At 34.8% G+C, this 20,430-nt stretch overlaps 1 protein-coding gene across 2 annotated transcripts in view; it reads right to left on the bottom strand.

Annotated features, from left to right (window-relative positions):
- Lrt (Leucine-rich tendon-specific protein) overlaps nt 1-19,260 on the bottom strand; it is a 122,132-nt gene extending 102,872 nt beyond the window's left edge. The window contains exon 1 of one of the 2 annotated variants that reach the window (XM_076129812.1): nt 18,765-19,260. The gene's annotated coding sequence lies outside the window, so the exon portion shown is untranslated. The remainder of the gene's footprint in view (nt 1-18,764) is intronic. The other variant, XM_076129813.1, reaches the window with a different exon arrangement.
- Nucleotides 19,261-20,430: the final 1,170 nt, after the last annotated feature.

Here is a 20,430-nt window from a genome sequence, read left to right as displayed (position 1 = left end):
AAAGACAACTCCCGCACTAACCCCCGGTTTCTGGGGTACATTTAGCGGTAGTTTATCTATTCAATAACGCTTAAACTCATATAAAAAAACGCTATTGAATAGATAAACTACCGCTAAATGTACTCAGAAACCGGGCATAAGAATTGCTCTTGTGTCGCGCTCGCGGAGACTTTTATAAACATACAAACAACGGACACAAAGTACCGATAACCAGACCCGAAACGACTATTTGTGTATCGCACAAATAATTGTTCCGTGTGGGAATCTACCTCTCGATGCAATGGTTGTGGCATGGCAACCACTTAACCACTGCGCCAACGAGGCCGTCTACAACAAACGTTTATTCTTATGAAATAGCCTACATAAATATTTGTATGGAGGTGGTTCATTCATTATTAGAGGGGCCCAAATACATACAGAATAACGCCCACTACTAAGACATTCTTGGCGCTGCAGCGGATATTGTGTATGCGAATATAATTTATATGGTCATATAATATTATGGTGTGTTTTTCTATGAGAACGGATATGCGCCATATGTCATCTTTCGTTTCCTGTTGTAGCATTTGAAGAGACTTGAAACAGCTGTGTGCTTTCAGGTGTATTTCGTAACAACCTGTTTAAGAATGATAAAGATACTTTTAACATAAGACCAAATTGTAAGCACTTATTTACATACTTTTGCACGGGAATATCGGTGGTTCAGATTAGTTTTGTGTTCTAATCCGAGTACTAACAAATTGCACTCATATTCAACTGAGCTCCCATAGTCTTTATCAAATAACACTGACAAAGCCTTAATAAGTCCTGATTTCAGGACGAGTAAAATAATTCTTTCTTTTCTTTTTGAAAAAGACAACTCCCGCACTAAGAATTGCTCTTGTGTCGCTGGGACTTTCACAAAGTTGTGATCAACAAAATTGTTCCTTGTGGGAATCGAACTCACGACTGCTCAACGCACTGGCAGTAGCGTGGCGACTACCTTAACCAATGCAAAGCAAAAATAAAAAAAAAACAAGATGCCTATACTATCTTATTACGATTAAAGACAATTTCAAACTTTGAAACTCTACACATAATAATAACTTGTATTCTACAAGTACATACATGGTTCCTTACATAGGCCTGTCCGGAATGCTTTGTGCTCCCTGTTTGTCCTGGCTAGTTATTTGTACATGTCCACTTTATCTGTACGCTGTATAAATACGTCTATTTTAGTATAATAGCCTTCGTACTGCTGCACTGCTTGATTTAGATTTGTGTTTTAATAGTGTTTATATTATGATAGAAATGAATTCAGTTTCTTTTAAGGGTTTCTGATGTATAAGGTCGGAGAAAAAGTCTTTCCGCATTATAGTATGTATGACCTTGTAATAAAATCTTTTCTCTACACCAAAAAGCTCGATATTTGGGTACCTCACGAGCTCACTGAAAGAAACCTAATTAACCGTGTACTCATTTGTGAATCTTGAAGCCAAAGAGATTTTGTTACCAGTTCATACATAGTATAATGCGAAAAGACTTTTTCCCCGACCTTAATATATGTATTTGTCCTTTTTATTCCCATTACTGTCCCACTTGTGGGCAGGGGTCTCCTCTCATACGAGGACTTTGTACCTTAACTTTAACAAATTTTAACAATACGTAAAATAAGCTTTATTATGTAGTTGGCACTGTCTGGAATATTTTAATGTAAATTAGAATCATCAGATTTTTCTCAATTTATTAAAAAGTTTGACAACACTAGATCTCTGCCCCTTAAAGTTTGTTATAATCAGTCTCTAAATCAATACGTGTAAACGTGCGCGTTCAAATATACTCATTAAACAGTGAGAATACCAATACTCAAGATTACAAGCAATAACAATAAAACAGATGATTCGATCCCTTATTTACGACTCTCAATCACCACTTCATAAATAGAGCCGCTAACGATATCACTATTACAAATATCATCACTCACACGCATTATCTTAGTCCCAAATCACATTGACAGGTACTATCGCCTACATACATTCTACAAGTATATGTGAGGCGCCCATAGCCAGTTGTGCTCACCGGTCGGTAAACGATCTGTGGGTTAAGCAACCATTTGCGCGGTCATTTTATAGATGGGTGACCGCATAGTGTTATTTGAACTGCGCGTCTCCGTGATTGGGAGGGCACGTAAAAAGTCGGTCCCAGTGGTTATCAATTAAGATAACAGTCGGTTAGCCACGTCAAAGGCCTTCAGCTTGAACAACTTAGACACTAGGTTGACCACTAACTATACAATTAGTAGTAGTATCTAAGTCCCAAATCACATTGACAGGTACTATCGCCTACATACATTCTACAAGTATATGTTAATATATGGGTGCGAGTTTCCGCCGCGAATGCAGCCTTAAGTAGGCGGTGTGACGTCACAGTGTGACGAAACGCGGTGAAAACTAACTACTGATTAAAATACAGAATCAATGGGAACGGAATGTTCGATTTTAGTTAAAAGATTATATTGGAAATATTGGGACTGGTTTCGGTACTTTCAAGTTAATAAGTTGTTGAGTTTATTTATGTTTGCTATTAGAATTAGAACTGGGAATGTTAATGTTTATTTTTTATATTTAATAAACTATCGTCTGCTTTACTTATTAACAACCCAAAGGTTGTATCTTATATTTTGTAGGATTAGAATTTATATTGTTAGATGGTCTCACTACTCTCACACTCTCACACTAGGTGACTAGGGTCAACACACTGAGCCTTATTTTATAAGCATTCTAAATGTTTTATACATTACTCGCATTTTACTTCTTTTTACTGCGTCACATAAGAGAGAGATTTCCCCGTTTTTGTAACATTTTTCGTTGCTACTCCGCTCTTCATGGCCGTAACGTGACGTAATATAGCCTTAAGCCTTCCTTAATAAATGGTCTTTTTAACACAAAAAGATTTTTTTAATTCGAACCAGTAGTTCCTGAGATTAGTGCGTGATAACAAACTAACAAACAGACAAATAAACAAACTCTTCAGCTTTGTAATATTAGTAAAGATGATGATCGAATCTCCAACTCTCTGAGAGAAGGACAAAGTTAATCTCACCTATTGTATACAAATTCATCCAGTTTTTATTCGCAGAACAAAGAATAAGTGAAAAGAAGTCAAATGACATTGCTAATAAACAAATGCGCACGGTGGACCGTTCCATCACCATTGAGACTTGATCGATCGACACTTTATCTAAATAGACAGATATACAATTTATCTGTATTATTTATAGTTAAATAAGTATTGTCGTGAGTCGATCACGGATATAAACAATAGGTAATAATGGGAATGTTATCGATTTGCTTAGTAATTTTAAAGTGATTGATTGGTTTGTGCAGTTTTAAGTTGATAATTATTGACTGTTTGACCTTTTAAAAAGGACTTTAAGTAGTTCTATTTAGTAGGAATTGACTTAACTTTTATTATAGAAAAGATATGCAACGTCCACCCACTCTTGGCCACCATAGTAGATCCAAGGACCCCTACCTTATTCCGCTAGGAGATCCTCACCCAACAATGGTTCATTTTTTTTATATTTTTTGCAAGAGTCCCGAACGAGGAAGGGATTAGGCCCTTGAGTCTACCAGGCTGGCCAAGAGCGGGTTGGGGGACTTTAAATATTATACACTAATAATAAGAGTAATTAATTCACACAATTTTATCTTATGGTCTTTTTTCGAAATCATTAACTTTATCGTCTTATCAATGAATGGATTACGTATTGATATGACTTTACATAAATGATACAAACTTATCTTTCTTTGACAGTGCGACGTTGTGGCAGCCCTAAGCAAATGTTGCCTTTCATTCACAATTAATTACTTAGTTTACAAGGTTGTCAATACGAAATAAGCTTAAGTCAGTCAAGATAAACTAATCGACATTGTTTCGAAAGTTTTCAATGACATCGTTTTACACAAAGCTGTTTTCCGTCAATAACCAGAAGCAAAAAGTGAAACAAAAATGTATACCTACATTCGACTGCCTTAAAGCTGAAAAATGTTTATAAAGCAAGGAGTTCTTTGGTTTCTACCGACCTCTACGAAAAATGAGATTACATATGTGTTATATTGTGCATTTCAAAATTCTATTTTATCTTCTCAGTTTTTTTAGCCGGCTCTGTTTGAACGCAGATCAGATTCAGTTTGCCACTTTTTGCTAGCTCCAATGCATCATAACAGCTGCCTAATCTCTACTTAACTTGAGAACAGTATAAACTGAACGATGAACAATGCTAAAAATACTTTAAACAAGAGTATTTAAAAACATTTGACCAAAACAAAGCCATCACAGGTACAGCAGCAATGAAATAGTAACAGCAAACGATTGTAGATTGATAGAACGGAATCACGACGCATGGCTCCGGTTGTTCCGCGCACTGCACACGATAAATGCCTCTTTAGTTTACACGTACAATTGTACACCGACCAACGCACTGCACTGTCATTTACTTAGTAAACTAGTAAAAATTGCCACTGCAATTTTACAGACTACTATTACATAAATTTATAGTGAGGGGTCAAGACTTTCCACGATCCTTAAGTTTTCTATATCGCCGTAGTGTTTGTTTGAAATGAGGACTTCATTTTCTGATGTATATAATAAACTACTATTATATGAATTTATAGCAAAGGTTCAGGACTTTCCACGATCCTTAAGTTTTCTATATCGCCGTAGTGTTTGTTTGAAATGAGGACTTCATTTTCTGATGTATATAATAAACTACTATTATATGAATTTATAGCAAAGGTTCAGGACTTTCCGCGATCCTTAAGTTTTCGATATCGCGGTAGTTTGTTTGAAATATAAGTAATTTTCCTAAGTATAAACGCGCCTTATAACTTTGTGTGTCTTATCATAGTTGCTATCAAACTACACATAAACAGTGATTTGGTGAATGCTATAAGAGACTCCACGAGAAAACATGTTTTCTTGTCTCTAATAAGATTTTCTTTAGGTACGCTTTTTATTCGTTTATTTTTCTGTAACAAATTGAAGAATATTCTACAAAAATCTTACCCGAATCATAAATTACAGACAACAGATTGCAGTTTCTCACAGCCCTCAAGTCAATACACCAAACAAATAAACTATTTAGTTGGTAACAGAAAAAAGCCTGTTCATTGACCCGTGGGGAACAATCGTAGGCTTACCAACGGCGACTATTAGAACAATATTTTTCCATTAATCCCAGCCCTGGGATCGTATCCTGGTAAATTATTATTCGATTCTTTTCACTCGGCAATAGAAACTGTTGTATGTTACACACATGGCTATATACTGAGTAGGTATTCTGATACATAAGTAAAGGTAGACTTATTTGCGTGTGTGTGCGTGCGGACGATGTATTTTGTGTGTGTGTGTGTGTGTGTGTGTGTGTACGTGTGTATGTGTGTGTTTGGTTTTCCGAAGATCGTATTTGTTTACCGTCAGCTTTGTATGATATGCTATTTATAGGATGAGATGTGAAAGAAGTGTTTGTTTTGGATTTTTCCATATTGCACGCTTACGTATTGAGATTATCTGTTTGCAGTAGGGAAACGGAAGGGTTTTACTTGTACCTTTCAAGTGGAAAGTATGATTTAAAATAACCCGTCCTTTTCAGGTAAAGTAAAGTTCTAACTTCGTAGTGATATTTTACTTTTTGATTTTTAACCGTGATGAAATATTGCATGACTGAGATTTATTTAAAGCAGTTCTCGTAGAAATGCAATGTACCCAACTCACACTTGACAGACTTCTGTATACTCAAGGCCCAACCAAGGACTTTGGGAAGACCCTTGCCTAACAGTGAGACGGTATTACATTCATTTAACAGAAAGATAAATGTGCTTTTTAAAGTTAAATGCAAATTTACAGGTTGGAGCTACTGGCCGTGAGGTTATAGAGCACCCAAAACTTGAACTTTAAAGTTTAAACAAACAGCCTCTAAATAAAATATCAGCGTGTCACATGGATGTCCTTACCTAATCAGTAGGTATTGTGAGGCGACCTCGTGGACTCGTAGGTGAGGCTACTTCATCACGGCCCCGCCCACCGCCACTAAACAATGATGACCGATACGGATAATTTATTCTTTAGTTTATTAATTGTTAGTATTATAATTATGTTGACTGCCTCTGTGGTGCGAGCGGTAAAGTATGGGACTGCAAGATTTCTCAGGTTCAAATTTCGGGTCGGGCTAAAAGCCTTTTCTGAGTTAAAGAACGTCAATGCAATACACCTGTATATGGATTACACAAATATCGCTTCAAATGGAAATTGCACCCAGAGACTTCCTAGGCAGTGATCTATGTAACTAATAGTTATAGCACTGCAATATGCCATGATTTTTTTACGAATGTTCTTGTTATCCTGAAACATCACCTTACTAAACTAGGTATATGAAAATCAGCAAGTGTGTTAACTAAACGATCATTCAACCGACTACCTAAACTCAAGTTCCACATTCTGAGAAGTAAATATAGTCATATAATTTTCCTATAAGTTGCATTATAACTAGATCCGTTTAAGATACAATCGCCGAATACTTTCCCACAAACAATCGGCGTATGATTAATAAAGTCAGAGAACCTATGGCCTCTACCCGCGCCCACGCACCCGCACTCGAGCGCTCATGCAACCAGCGTGTGTGACAAGCTTCTAATTAACCTTATTTATGAGATTAGCATATTTAAGTATACGACGTGTAAGTATTTAGACCTTTGGCTGGTTGATACGTTTATCTCAATGTGTAGTTGTGTACATACGTAAGTTTGTACTCAGCACGAAGTTATTTTGTCGGAATAGATGCTCGATGGGTTGGGGATACAAGAATATGAAGGTTGTCGAAGAAGAAAGGAAAAATTTTGCTTTTAGACAATAGTTAACAATAATAAAAGCCAATGATTAACAATGATTACAACAATAAAAACCTGGAATTAACTCTTCATTATATATTAACCCTGATACAATACACAAGTTATTTTTCGTGTTTCATAATATCACTAAGCTGCTAGATATCTCGGGTAGAAAAAGAGTATCGTAATCTTAAAATTGTATTGATCATTGCGCCTTAGACCCTATTTGAATTGTATTGCTGCAACACACACAAAGTCAGAAAAATATCAATAACACTATCAAGGAAACAACCCGGAACCGCACGATCTACAATCATTTACCCTCAAACGAGGCAATTAAACTGACATAACTCGTAAACTAATAAATAATAATGAATATTGGAAACTTTTCCAAACTATAAGTACTTGAGAACCATCTGTCAGTTGAGGTTTGAGCCCCGCCCACTACACGTGAAAGTCGAAGGCATGATGAATGATCGCCAACAGGTCTTGACAATACACAAATAATTACTACTAACAACAAATTCTAGTATTTGTAGGCTTGAAATATACTAAGGCTTGCCTCAATAGAGGCGGATTAACGAAATTGACAATAGCGAAGTTATGTTCAGTTTATGTTACGCACTTTCTCCCACCTTGATTTTCAACTGCATGGGTCATTATGGTACATTTTTTTATAGGAGTGTTTATGTAAGTTATTATTATTATTATTTCACATTCTTATGAGAATGTGCATTTCTTCAAGAACTGTTTTTGTTTGATTTGATTAGGCCAAAAATATTACTTGGGTATGTACTTAAGAAGACAGATTCAAACTTAAAAGACTGTCGTTAATTGATATTAAGTACTAATAACATCTTTTATTAAGTAGCAAGTTAAAATCTATATAATAATTTAATTTTAACTAACACCTCTGAAGTATACCTATTACATTGCCGAAGACATAATAAATATTTTTTTCGTATAACGTTTTTTCTTATTTGTCTTTCAACCTCTATTAAGTTTCAAACCGTATCTTTGATTAACAAAATAGATTCAGCAGTTAAGCAATAAACAGCACACACAATCACTTTCGCGTTGATAAATTTCCGTGTAGGTTGCAGCCGACATTCCTTGGCACTAAGCAAATTGCCTCTATTGTTGAACAGACGGCTTGACTCACTAAATAAAACTGTTGCCACTTGTTATACAACAAAATCGACGCCATTTTTTAACCATTTAGATGTCTCGGACATCAGGCTTAGACAGAAGACTATATTTTCGAAATCATTACAGCAGTGTGTGCTGTTCCCATTTTTCATACTAAATATAATGTTAACCGATAACTCTCTGTGAAAGAAATCATTTTTAATAGCTTTAATTTACTAAACTTAAGCAATTTTAAATTCATAAAAATCGAGCAAACACATTTCGTTTCCACGTATCGAATTCAAAGTGAAACTTATTTCTCATTCATTGAGACATTTGGGTCAATTCCCAACAAACTCTTCTGATCCATTCATTGAGTAAAATTCGTTTAAACAAGAGCGCAAGTATCGACCACTAAAATCAATGACGCCTATAGAAAAAGCTATGAAACAGCGAACAAAGTTACAATAATGAACAAAGCGTCTCCGCGGTCATAGGACATTATACCCACATACATAAACCTTTGTTTTTGCCCGCGTCCCTGTTCTAGCGAACAATGGACCACTAGCCGTCCACTGTAGTGTTGGATAGCCCCGGGACAGCCCGGGATTCGAGTGGGGTTAGTGGTAGACAACAGAATTTTGATTAGGGTGGCTCTACGTGTATTCTAAAACTGCAAACTATGATGATTTGAATTTAAACTATACCGGACAAGGGAGTTTCCGGACTTTGTTCTTGAATCTTTGCAACGTCAATACATACTATATGATGTAATATTACGACACAATATCTAACACGATAGTAGAATTTTCACCAATATACATTGTTCACTTTCCTACGATTTTCGAAGGGTGCATTAACCGTGGCCCAACTTTTTCACTTCACAGTCATTTCCGCATCGTAGAAGATATTAATCATGCAACGCGAAAGTTTGTAAGTTATGATTATGAAACAAATCTAAAGTTGTACGCAAGAAATATAACTTCCGACTGTACCTAATTCCATTTGGCCCAGATAACTACAGATCCTATTTGCAGTGCTAATGGGGCATAGTCTATTATCTCTGATTAACCCACATACGAATATTAGCGTGATGACTATGATGAGACTCACACACGCTTGTGTTTACATTACATTAGCGTTTATGTACTCATCTACCAAAGTTTGCTTTTGTTGGCCAGGTATACAGTAAAATCTTAGGAAACACTTGAAATTCCACTCATTTTGAAAATCCTGAAGAAAAGCAAGACAAAAACATACTAACAGAGATCGTACTATATTATCCCGCAAAAATTCTATCTGGTGTTTCAAAAAATGTAATTAATAGCATCATATTTGCTAAAAGTAGTAAACATACGATTTATAGAACAGTTCCACGAATCCCGTGAAACGTATAGAAATTAAAGTATTTCTAGGAAAATTTCCATTTCGATCCCGGTGTTTCCCGGCCACAGTATCAGCACTATGTTCAATAGGTTCACTATTATAATATTTTTGCGCCTCCAGGGAGCTCGTTGATTGGATGCAGCGTTGAGATAAACTGCCGGCTGTTTACGATGTTAATGGATCAGAGATGTTTCAGCGAACACTTACAGGAGTTACAGGTTATGTACTCAGATAATTTTGCGTGAAATAGGTTTTTGAGGCGATACGAGCAAGTTGAGAGTACTTTGTTGTTTATTAGGTTATTTTATATGATGCTTGTTAAGAAATTGATAGTTCAGTCTGTGGCTTTTACAAGAGCGGTTTGTGGTAGTCTAAACTGTAAGATAAGAAAACAACGTTAGGTACTGCTATAAAATGTTTGACATACTTATTGATGGTACTAATACAAAATACCTTAGTAACACTAAAGAACAGAATTGAGGTGGAAACAGTTTTAGTAGCAAACTTAAGTCCAATGTCCATCAAGCTCTGACGTATTACCTTCCCTTTGTTGTTGTCTACTAAGACAACAGTCGTAAAGCCTTTCGTGCGGCTTGAACAACTTTGACACTAGGTTGTCTACTGACCATATGACAAAAAAATCCTGTGAGTTTTAATTTAAACTACAGAAGTGCTGCTTAAAATTCCAGTATTTCCTTTCATTTTACGTAACATTGACGTATTCAATACAGGCCACACAAAGACTGTCGGGAACAAGTACCACTTACGATGCTCATGTCCTAGGTCTACGGTATTCTTCAGTTTGAAGGAGGCTGCAATATTATATGCATAACTATGGTATTATACATAATAAGGTAACTGTGCAGTGGCAATCGAAGAATCAAGTTGTTGGACAAAAATATTGATTTCTTTAATGCATTTAATAAATTTAAAAAAATAAGGCTGGAGTTAAAAGCCATGCCAGTAATCCTTACCTGTTCTCCTGAATAAAGTTACTGCTTTTCTGACTCAAGCGTGTGAATGTGAATCATACAAATTCAGAGAAAAGAGCTGTAATGTTCTTTAAGAACTTCCTAGATAAGTCATCGTTTTCTCACTAAGTATTCTGTCCTTCCTTCCTTCAATTCAAAGAAATGCAAATAAGGTAAAATTCACTTAATTTTACAACACCAAAATGGGCATCAATATCTTCCATCTAATGACGTTAACTAATCAATGTACCGCCCAAGACGCTTAACATCCAAATTAGCACTAAAATTAGCGTGTTCTTGAAACGTACTCTATGTCAAGTCGTCTGTGTGTGTGTGTGTGTGTTTGCATGTGTGACCTCAGAATAATGGTGTTCATGCTTAAAAGCTTTTGCGGATAATCGCGTCGTTAATTATTAGGTACAACAGTTATAGTATAATGAAACTACATTACTCCATGTGCTGTGGTGAAATATTGGTGTTCCTGCACTAAAGTTATCGGGAATTAGGTTATTATGCTAGTGTATTGAGTTTGGCCGAAATACGTGGTTGGTTCGTTGGAATTACGAAGTAAATTAGTTTGTGTCAAAGTGTATTAGGTACGCTTGCTAAACTATAATGTTTTACACGCTATCACGACCGCGTATCCCGTAGGATTCGGCAGTGATGTATAAATGTGGCTAAATTTCAATGTAATTAAATATTTTATGTTTGTTGTAGTTCTTTGCCAGCCGTTAGGCTTCATGAGACAACTATTAAATTGCTACTAAAAAACCACAAAAAAGGAAAGCTGCAGGAAATTCATCAAATGCAGACTGAACTTGAGGCCAGTCACTGTATTAGAAAAAAGATCTTCTTTTTTTAAACCATAGATATTTGTTTCTTTTTTAAAACCATACAAAATCAATGGGTTAAACAGAGACGAACCAAATATTAGAAAAGCTACCTTCTAAAACTATTCATAGTCAACCAATGTTACAATACGTACTGTGGAATAACTCTTCCCAAGTCTTGTGAGACAACGATACATCAATCAATATAAACCAAGTTCCTCACTAGATTAATAGTGAATATCCGAAACAGATTTGATGTGAAATGTCAGAACAAGAGCCGACATTCGACGAGTAACTTCGGCAAGACGTACATTGATAAACACAATACATAATACACAAGGTACACGTCAAGGTATATGTTGACAAACTCCGAAGCTAACTGAACTTGGAACAACTTGGACTTTGATATATTATGAAGATTGTTCGCGTGTGCAGAAACTTGGTAACGTAGAACAACATAAGTTGAGTGTGAAGCGATGGTTAAGCGATAAGTGCGGAACAAAGGACTACAAATAAGTGGAAGTAATAAATTTGAGCTGATATGTTGAGGAAGACATGATCTAGATACGTCGTCTTCATTGAATGGAGGAAGACTGACAGTGTATTTTTGAACAGCAACATTTAAATGAGAGAGTTGAAAAGACCCTACCGACAGACAGGTCGACTGATAAAATACGAAATCAATATTAAGTAAGTTGGTAAACATAGAATTCTCTTAAACTCTTGTTAGCGTGCAGGCTACCTTGGGAAGATATTAGTATTTTTTTTAATTTTAAATATGTATTACATTTTTTGGCATTTATACTATAAAACTTTTTTGCCTTTGGGCTAAAATATACGTGCATATTTTTAAGGACTATCAAAGAAATCAAAACAAAACTATTCCATACAATTGAAATAACAGTGGCACAAATGCTTACTTGAATTGCACAATAATTCGCAAACAATCTAGGGGCTCGCTGACTATCTTAAATGTACTGTTAAATGTCAAAATATCAAGCTAAGTAAAGCCCAGTAAAGATGATAAAATCTAGTATTAAACTTTACAAGCATACGTATGCAACATGCGTACACTTATCCAGTATTTCATTCTTAAATCTTCAAAGCGACTCATTCATACATCGCTTTATTCAAAATAGTATCCAAACGAATAAATTAGGAAGAAAATAAAACCATTTAGAAACATAATACAAGCTCTTTCAATCCAACTTACGTAAGAGTAGCTACGTTAATTTTACGACCTTTCAACTCCCAAATCTATTAAGAGGCTTATAACAAAGATGTATAAAAAGAGAACCCCATAAAACCCATTACTGGTTATAAACGTATATTGTTTTATTAAATTATGTAGATATTCATATTATACAAGGTTTGAACGCACGCGCACCATTTCGAAATGTCAAGCGGTTTGGTCTATTATTTTCACCCACGCTTCGTCGCCCATTCGAACTGTGTGTGACTAAACCAGTTCGAAGCGAACAGTTTTAGTATAAAACATTGTATTTTTCCTTAACATACGTTATTTGGAGAAGGTATTCAAGTACGGAGGAGTCAATGACTAAGTGTCGACTAATCGCTCGATTGATCGACGAACTGTATCGATATTGTCGGGCAGTTTGCTATAGAAGATCTTAAGAAAAACTTTTACGCGCATGCGAATATTCGACTCTCATTATCTCTTAAACAGAGACAGACACATTTAAATTACTAGGTATACATATAGATACACATATAAACTGGAAAGCTCACATAGAAGACACAAAAGCTAAACTATCCAGATTTACATATGCCCTATTCCAAATAAAACGTAGTACAGATTTAAAAACAGCATTATCGGCTTACTACGCTTACGCTTATTCCTGGCTAAAATATGGAATAATGCTATGGGGAAACAGTGTCAACATGCAAGAACTATTTGTATTACAAAAGAAATGTATCAGAATAATAGTTAAAATAGATCAAAGAACCAGCTGCAAACCTTATTTTATAGAACACAAGCTACTTACACTACCGTCAATATACATACAAGATGTTTGTTTATTTGTCTTTAAAAATATTACACACTTTACAAAAGTAAAAGATACACATCATGTAAACACCCGGCATAAAGACCGGCTATACCTACCGCCCTCTAGAATAAAAATGCTCAACCAAAGCCCTTGCTATATGGCTATAAAAATATATAATAAGTTACCATTAGAAATAAGAGAAGAAACTAAAATAGGACCATTTTCAAAAAAATTAAAACTATTTCTAATAGAGAAATGTTTTTATAGTATAGAGGAATATTTTGAGGAAGAAAAATAGAGAAAAAGAAAGAGAAATATAATAAAGTAAAAATAAAATTTAGAAAATGATGCTGTGTACCTGAAAATTAAACATATAAGATATAACTATATAATTGTTACATAGATACAATAATAATAAGAAATAATATAGTATATAGTATTTCTACAGTACTAAAATTAAGTTAGTAGTACATTATATTGAAAGCAACACAAATATGATATATTAAAAATATAATTTAAAAAATGATGCTGTGTACCTGAAAATTAAACATATAAGATGTAACTATATAATTGTTACATAGATACAATAATAATAAGAAATAATATAGTATATAGTATTTCTATTGTACTAAAATTAAGTTAGTAGTACATTATATTGAAAGCAACACAAATATGATATATTAAAAATATAATTTAAAAAATGATGCTGTGTACCTGAAAATTAAACATATAAGATGTAACTATATAATTGTTACATAGATACAATAATAATAAGAAATAATATAGTATATAGTATTTCTACTGTACTAAAATTAAGTTAGTAGTACATTATATTGAAAGCAACACAAATATGATATTTATATTAAAAATATAATCTAAAAAATGATGCTGTGTACCTGAAAATTAAACATATAAGATATAACTGTATAATTGTTACATAGATACAATAGTAATAAAAAAATAATATAATATATAGTATACCTACTGTACTATAATGTAGTTAGTAGAATATTATATTGTAAGCAACATAAATATGATATATTAAAAATATAATTATAAAATTGATGCTGTGTACCTGAAAATTAAACATAAAAGATATAACTATATAATTGTTACATAGATACAATAGTAATAAGAAATAAAATAGTATATTGTATACCTACTGTACTATAATGTAGTATATTATATTGCAAGCAATATAAAAATAAACCTATAGTTTTAAGTTAGTCATAAAATTATAATAAGCATATGAAATAAGAAGTTATAGGAAAATATGAAAATTGCATTTACAATATTTAAGCAATGTAAATTTAAAGTAGTGTGTTTATTATGTAGAAGCTATAATCTAGACATAGTGATAAAATTTTAATAACTTACCTTACCCTACCTTGTAAAAATTGCAATGCCTGAAAAAGGTTACTAAGTTGCCACTACCCTAATATAAGATCCTTTTGTATATTACTTAGTAAGCAATAAATGATTTGAATTTGAATTTGAATTTGAATTTGAACATTTGATTCTAAAAACGTTTACTAAGCTAAGTAATGTAGAATTCTGAGTCCTGATCAAGTATTGTTTTGATGCCCAAAAATGGATTTGATTGATAATAATAAGATCTATATCACAGACAAACGGACGTAGACTAATATTTGATAGTGGTACCTACATCCGTCTGACCGTCAGTTAACAGAAATAAATACATCAACAACATCATCATAATCCGAATAGTGTTATCGGATATCATCTCGAGTAGATACAGACGATGCAGATGTCAGCGAAATACAACGACTCATTCATGAGAGCAACACTTTTGGTATGTCATCCTATACATTACTTTAGACCAGTGGCTCCCAACCAGTGGTCCGCGGACCACCAGTGGTCCATGGAAGTCAAAATATGGTCCGGGAATGATTTTAAAATTAATCATTTTCAGGATGATTATTACACTTTCCTTTTAATATACTTACGAAGTTGTCCCTGCTAGCAATAATATTATAAAAGTGGTCCCGGACTAAGAAAAGGTTGGGAAGCCCTGCTTTAGACATTTCATCAGCCTGGCCATCAAGTGTTCAGACTACTATGACGTAGATTAAAGTATGTGTCATGTGACCCGGCTTACTTGGCAGTGTCTAGGCTTGCAAGCTTAGCCAATTGCTCAGCCGGAGAATTGTGGCCGGCTTTTGTGATACGGTAAAAGCTTTGAGAACTGTTTTATAAGATCGTTTAAGATTCCGTTTGATGTTTAGCAGTTGAGTTAGCAAATGGATGAAATATAATTTTAATAATCTTATCATGCATAGTCGCATAGTCCATACAAAATCCCTGTTTTCCAGTCCATAAGCAGTAGTTTTCATTAGTTTTGCCGTAGTTCCACACAGTGGTTGTCCTTTGGTGCATTTTATAGTGTAAACAGGGATAATCACCGCTTTGTGGCACCATATTTTTTTAAATATTTTAGCCCTACGCACGCCTTACAATTGTCCGGAACTCTGTAGTCCCAAAATACAAAAAAGAAGTACTAATAGCATTTGTTTGCATAAAAAATATGTCGAGGTGATTACGTTAGTGATTGCACTAAGCGAGATACGTCTTTTGTTTTCTATTGAGATAATATCGAATATATGCAAACACAAGCATCAAAATATGTTTATGCAAATTGCAATCGCAGTGTCAGTGCTGAAGAAGTTGTAATTGAATGAGTTACATACATACATACATTAAGTAATAACTGATAAGAAGAATGCAGATAACGAATAAACCAATGATTGATTTACTTTACTTTTACAAGTTTTTATAAAAATAAGTATAAATATTTTTACGTAGGAATAGAACTGTCAAGCTAGTCTCGAAATCATATCAAAACGGCAGAAGAGAAAGGCCTAGATAAAAACACCAATAACGTCACAATTCTATCTCAATCTATAGCTATACTTTTTTTTTCGAGGGTGAAATCTTCTATGAGGTAACCGACCTTTTTGGGATCGAGACTGTGTAAACAGATTTTTATTTGAGAGTCTGTACGGATTTTTCTTAACTAAGACTTTTACTTACTTCAGAGAAACACTGCAGTTACAATATGGAAACTGGCCTTAATTCGTGCAAGAAAAAACGTTTTAAAATGTCAAACAAGTCGCCACTAATTAGGACAGTGCTATATCCTTTTTAACTAATCAAGTAAATTGAGATTCTAGTGCACACTCTGTTGCCTAACTGAGGCTAACTGGACGTGTCTCGTGTGTCAGATGCAAGTGGGTGTAGTTGTACAAACATGCCTCACGCCAGCTAAAACAACTATCTGTAGGTCATTCAAGTACTTAGATATTTTGTTACTTAGTATTATCTATACTTATATTATAAAGCTGAAGAGTTTGTTTGTTTGATTGTTTGTTTGAACGCGCTGATCTTAGGAACTACTGGTCCGATTTTATCGAGGAAGGCTATCCATACTAATATTATAAATGCGAAAGTAACTCTGTCTGTCTGCTACTCAATCACGCCTAAACTACTGAACCAATTTGCATGAAATTTCACGCTACGACCAAAAGGAGCAGAGTAATAGTAATTAATGTTACAAGGGGACAAAGTTTTTATTCTTAGAATATTAATTTTATTGTACTTACATAGATCTAAAACCGTACATGACGAAACGTCTAATTTATGGGTGCAACAACATTTCTGCCCACTACTTCAACGAGAACGAGGAGTGATATTTAATATTTAAAATAGTTAAAAACTCAAAGCAAATCATATTAAACGTTCTTCCTGGTTTCAATCTTCATGAAAATCTATTAAAACCAATAACATTACCATACTAATTACGCTAAACTACCGCCACTGAACATTCTAAGCATCTCAGCAGTTCACCTTCAATCATTTGCAAATCACCGTTTACTATATCTTATCCGATAAATGCGTCGATTTGTGCATCAACTATATAGCAAAGACCACCCGCTCCTCACACATAAATCCACTATAAACATTGATAACTAAATACAATGTCAAGTGAAAACTTTGTGAAACAATTTTCAACCTTATAATGGTATGATAAGTGATAGTTTTGCATATCATATAGAATAAACTCTCAGGTAATAAGTATGATGAAAAACAATATATTTACCTACTGTATTAGTTCTTTTAGATTGTTATGAGGAAATGCATTAATAAAAAAATAGCTAATTTACCAGTGGAACCTAAACAAAACTAAAATGAATTATACCACGTTTCTATTTACCTCAAGTATACATGGAATAAGGTACCCGCGGGTATTAAGGCCTAGCTAAGGGAGATTTGTAATAAAATGAAGAATATCCAATATAATCAACCAGTTTTTATAATAATCAGTCATGTACTTATATTACTACCGAGTTTAAACAAAAAATAGCTTCTAAAGCTTAAAACTTAAACATTATATCACTTTTAAAAAAACGCTGTCTTTAGGCCTTATTATAATAGGGTAGGGTAAAAAGGCCTATACTATAAACTATTCAAAAATCAACTTAAACTAAGTAAATTAGTATTCTTGACATCAATAATCATTAACATAAGGCAATAGAAAGCATAGTAGTCTTAATAAATTAAAAAAATGTCCTTATTCGCATCCATCAGGACATTGAAAATCATCAGTATATTCTGCAGTCAAACCGACACATTCTTCGTGGTACCACTTAGAGCATCGCGAACATTGCCTCATAGCATCATCCATTCTATCTTATTTGCAAGCATGACAGTACCGATCATTTTTTTTTGTGATTTATTTTTGTCAGATCGCCTTCTGACCACAATGCTTGTTTGGGAGGCATCGTGACTGTAAGCACTGAAAACAATAATAAATAATTTGAAAATATAAACTACGTATATACTACCACTAAAAAACATTTTAAAAACACGCTCCTACTTATGTAGCAGTTAAAAAAATAGGAGTATAATAAGGCCTATTGTAAAATTTTATAGGCCTTAATATCCGCCAACCACCTATTTACAGAAAAGAATAATAATATAATTTTTATAACTACAAGTCTCTTAAAACGGTAATTTACGGACAAGCATACATTAATTAATAAGCGGACAGTCAATACAGGTTTGTAAATATGATATTTTCTAAACAACTTACGATTTACTAGAGTCAATTTTTATAATTCGTGCTGCTGAACCGCACTTCTGAATGATTTCGACGATATTTGCGGGAGGAGAAGTGCTAGAGTGCGTCCGCCACTTTGCAGCGACTTGTATACGCTCTGAGCTTGTGTGACAGTAATCTTGATCGTCAACTACTGTATTTCGTACGTTTTTTGTGATTTAGGCCTTATTACCCGACAGGCCTTAATACCCGCAGGTACCTTATTTCGAAGAACATGTTTAAACTCAAACCTTCTGTTTCATACAATATGTTTGTTGTAATACACCACAATTATCATTAAGTTAAAGCTCATAACAATATTCTCTGTAAAGCAAATTCCTTGAAAATTAATACAAACTTATAATAGTTAATTAAATGAATCAGTAGCGCTAACATAATAGATAGACACAAATATTTTCTTAACAGTAATGAGTTAGTCATTAGTTCGTTACACTCACCTTTCGTCTCTAATGAGCGCTCATTGTCAACAAATCGCCCACCGCTCGAACAGGCGCAGGCACAACACTAGTCATGACGTCACTTCCTTACACTTCATTCATAAACTAAATCGAACATCGACTTAGTATTTTATCCTTGAACGCACTATTCCAATTCGTATATCGAAACACAGGCACTTTTTTCGAAAATGGGAGCACGTATTTTTTTCGTTTTGTTTTTATTTTTTTACTTTTTTTTAGTAAGCGCGTGTGTGTCAGTCGGAGCGCGCGCACGTTTGAGCACGCGCCGAAGCCTCCGTGTATTCGCCCCCGCGATTTTTGAGCGTGGGCGCGACCAGGCCGAACAGCCGGCCCCGAATTTGCGTAATATATTTAAGCAATAAAACAAGTCAAATATGCTCCTCACTACGTTTATCTGTTCTTACAATAATGTCAGTTGAGATCGAAACGACCGCCGTCAGCAGGGGACCGCATGAAAATGGCGAGCTTTCTTTATAAGCGTATGTTAGAATTTTAAATGAGTATCGAATAATGCATTCGACATAAAAAGCTATCGGCGTCTGCTAACAATATTATGTGAGCCGGTGCGTTGGGAAGCGACTTGTCGAGGAGTACCTTGTATGGAGAAACGGGTTCGTCTGCAGTCCCACACGTTTCGACTTTTTGCCGTTCGCTGCAGGAAAGAGGTAGGGACGTCACCGGCCAGCATATGTTGACCTCCCGCGTCCCGTAGCTGCAAGTGCATCGTTTGAATTGATGCAGTAACAAAAGGAGTAGCAGGTGTCTGGTTTGGGTGGACGTTTTCTGCTAAGGAAGGAGCATTGTACAGATCGTGTGCTTGCAAGCCACGTCCCGTCCCTGGCTTCATACATTCGTAATGAAATCGTCGCGTCGCTTCTGAGTCCTAATTAGACGTCTCCTATGGTGCCGCGAGAACTGGCCCAACTAATGTTTTGGCATTCTAAATAGGTTGAACTTACGCTTACTAAGTGCTGCCTTTTTGCTTCGTGATGCCGTGAAATGGCACTGAAGAAAAAGTATTTTACGTTCATTCCATGCTTCACTTTCTAGCTAAGGTGCAATTTTTGATTTCTTTTTACGGCTAAACAGACTAATCTTTCGATCTAATCTAATATCTGACATACAATATGGATCTTAATGGGGTGCTGTATGGTTTGATGTTTTTCTCAAAGTGCTTTGAATTAAATAAAACAAAACTCTTCGAAATATTCCACATCTTCTCATGAATATTCTTTTCGTACTAGTCCATCTAAAAGGAGATGGCTATTAAGGCAAGTAAAGGTTGAGGCTAATGATGCCGATAATGGTGGTGTCGCAATAAAACTATACTGCGTTATTCGCCCACCATGCCTGTTGATTAAGTACACCGATACGCTGCCTTTATCGCTCATCGTGGCGGTCTATGGGACCCTTCTTCGCTATGTTAACAATAGATTTCCAGATTGTTTCATTAAGATGTGCGTATTGATGTGTAAAGTACGAGGTGAGATTACAAATGGTTGCAAGAATTAGACGGAAGCTGTCATCAAATTTTATTAGGCTCTTGTAAGTAGAATCTTAGTGGGCGATTTTCCCGAGGAGCGTAGGAAAGCACACGATCACACGATTGATAGTGTTGATAAGACATATTTATAGTGAATTCGAA

The sequence above is a fragment of the Anticarsia gemmatalis genome, chromosome 23, assembly GCF_050436995.1.
Source record: "Anticarsia gemmatalis isolate Benzon Research Colony breed Stoneville strain chromosome 23, ilAntGemm2 primary, whole genome shotgun sequence".
NCBI lineage: Eukaryota > Metazoa > Arthropoda > Insecta > Lepidoptera > Erebidae > Anticarsia > Anticarsia gemmatalis.
The sequence above is the reverse complement of the archived record's forward strand: the minus strand, read 5'-3'. Positions and strand labels throughout refer to the sequence as shown.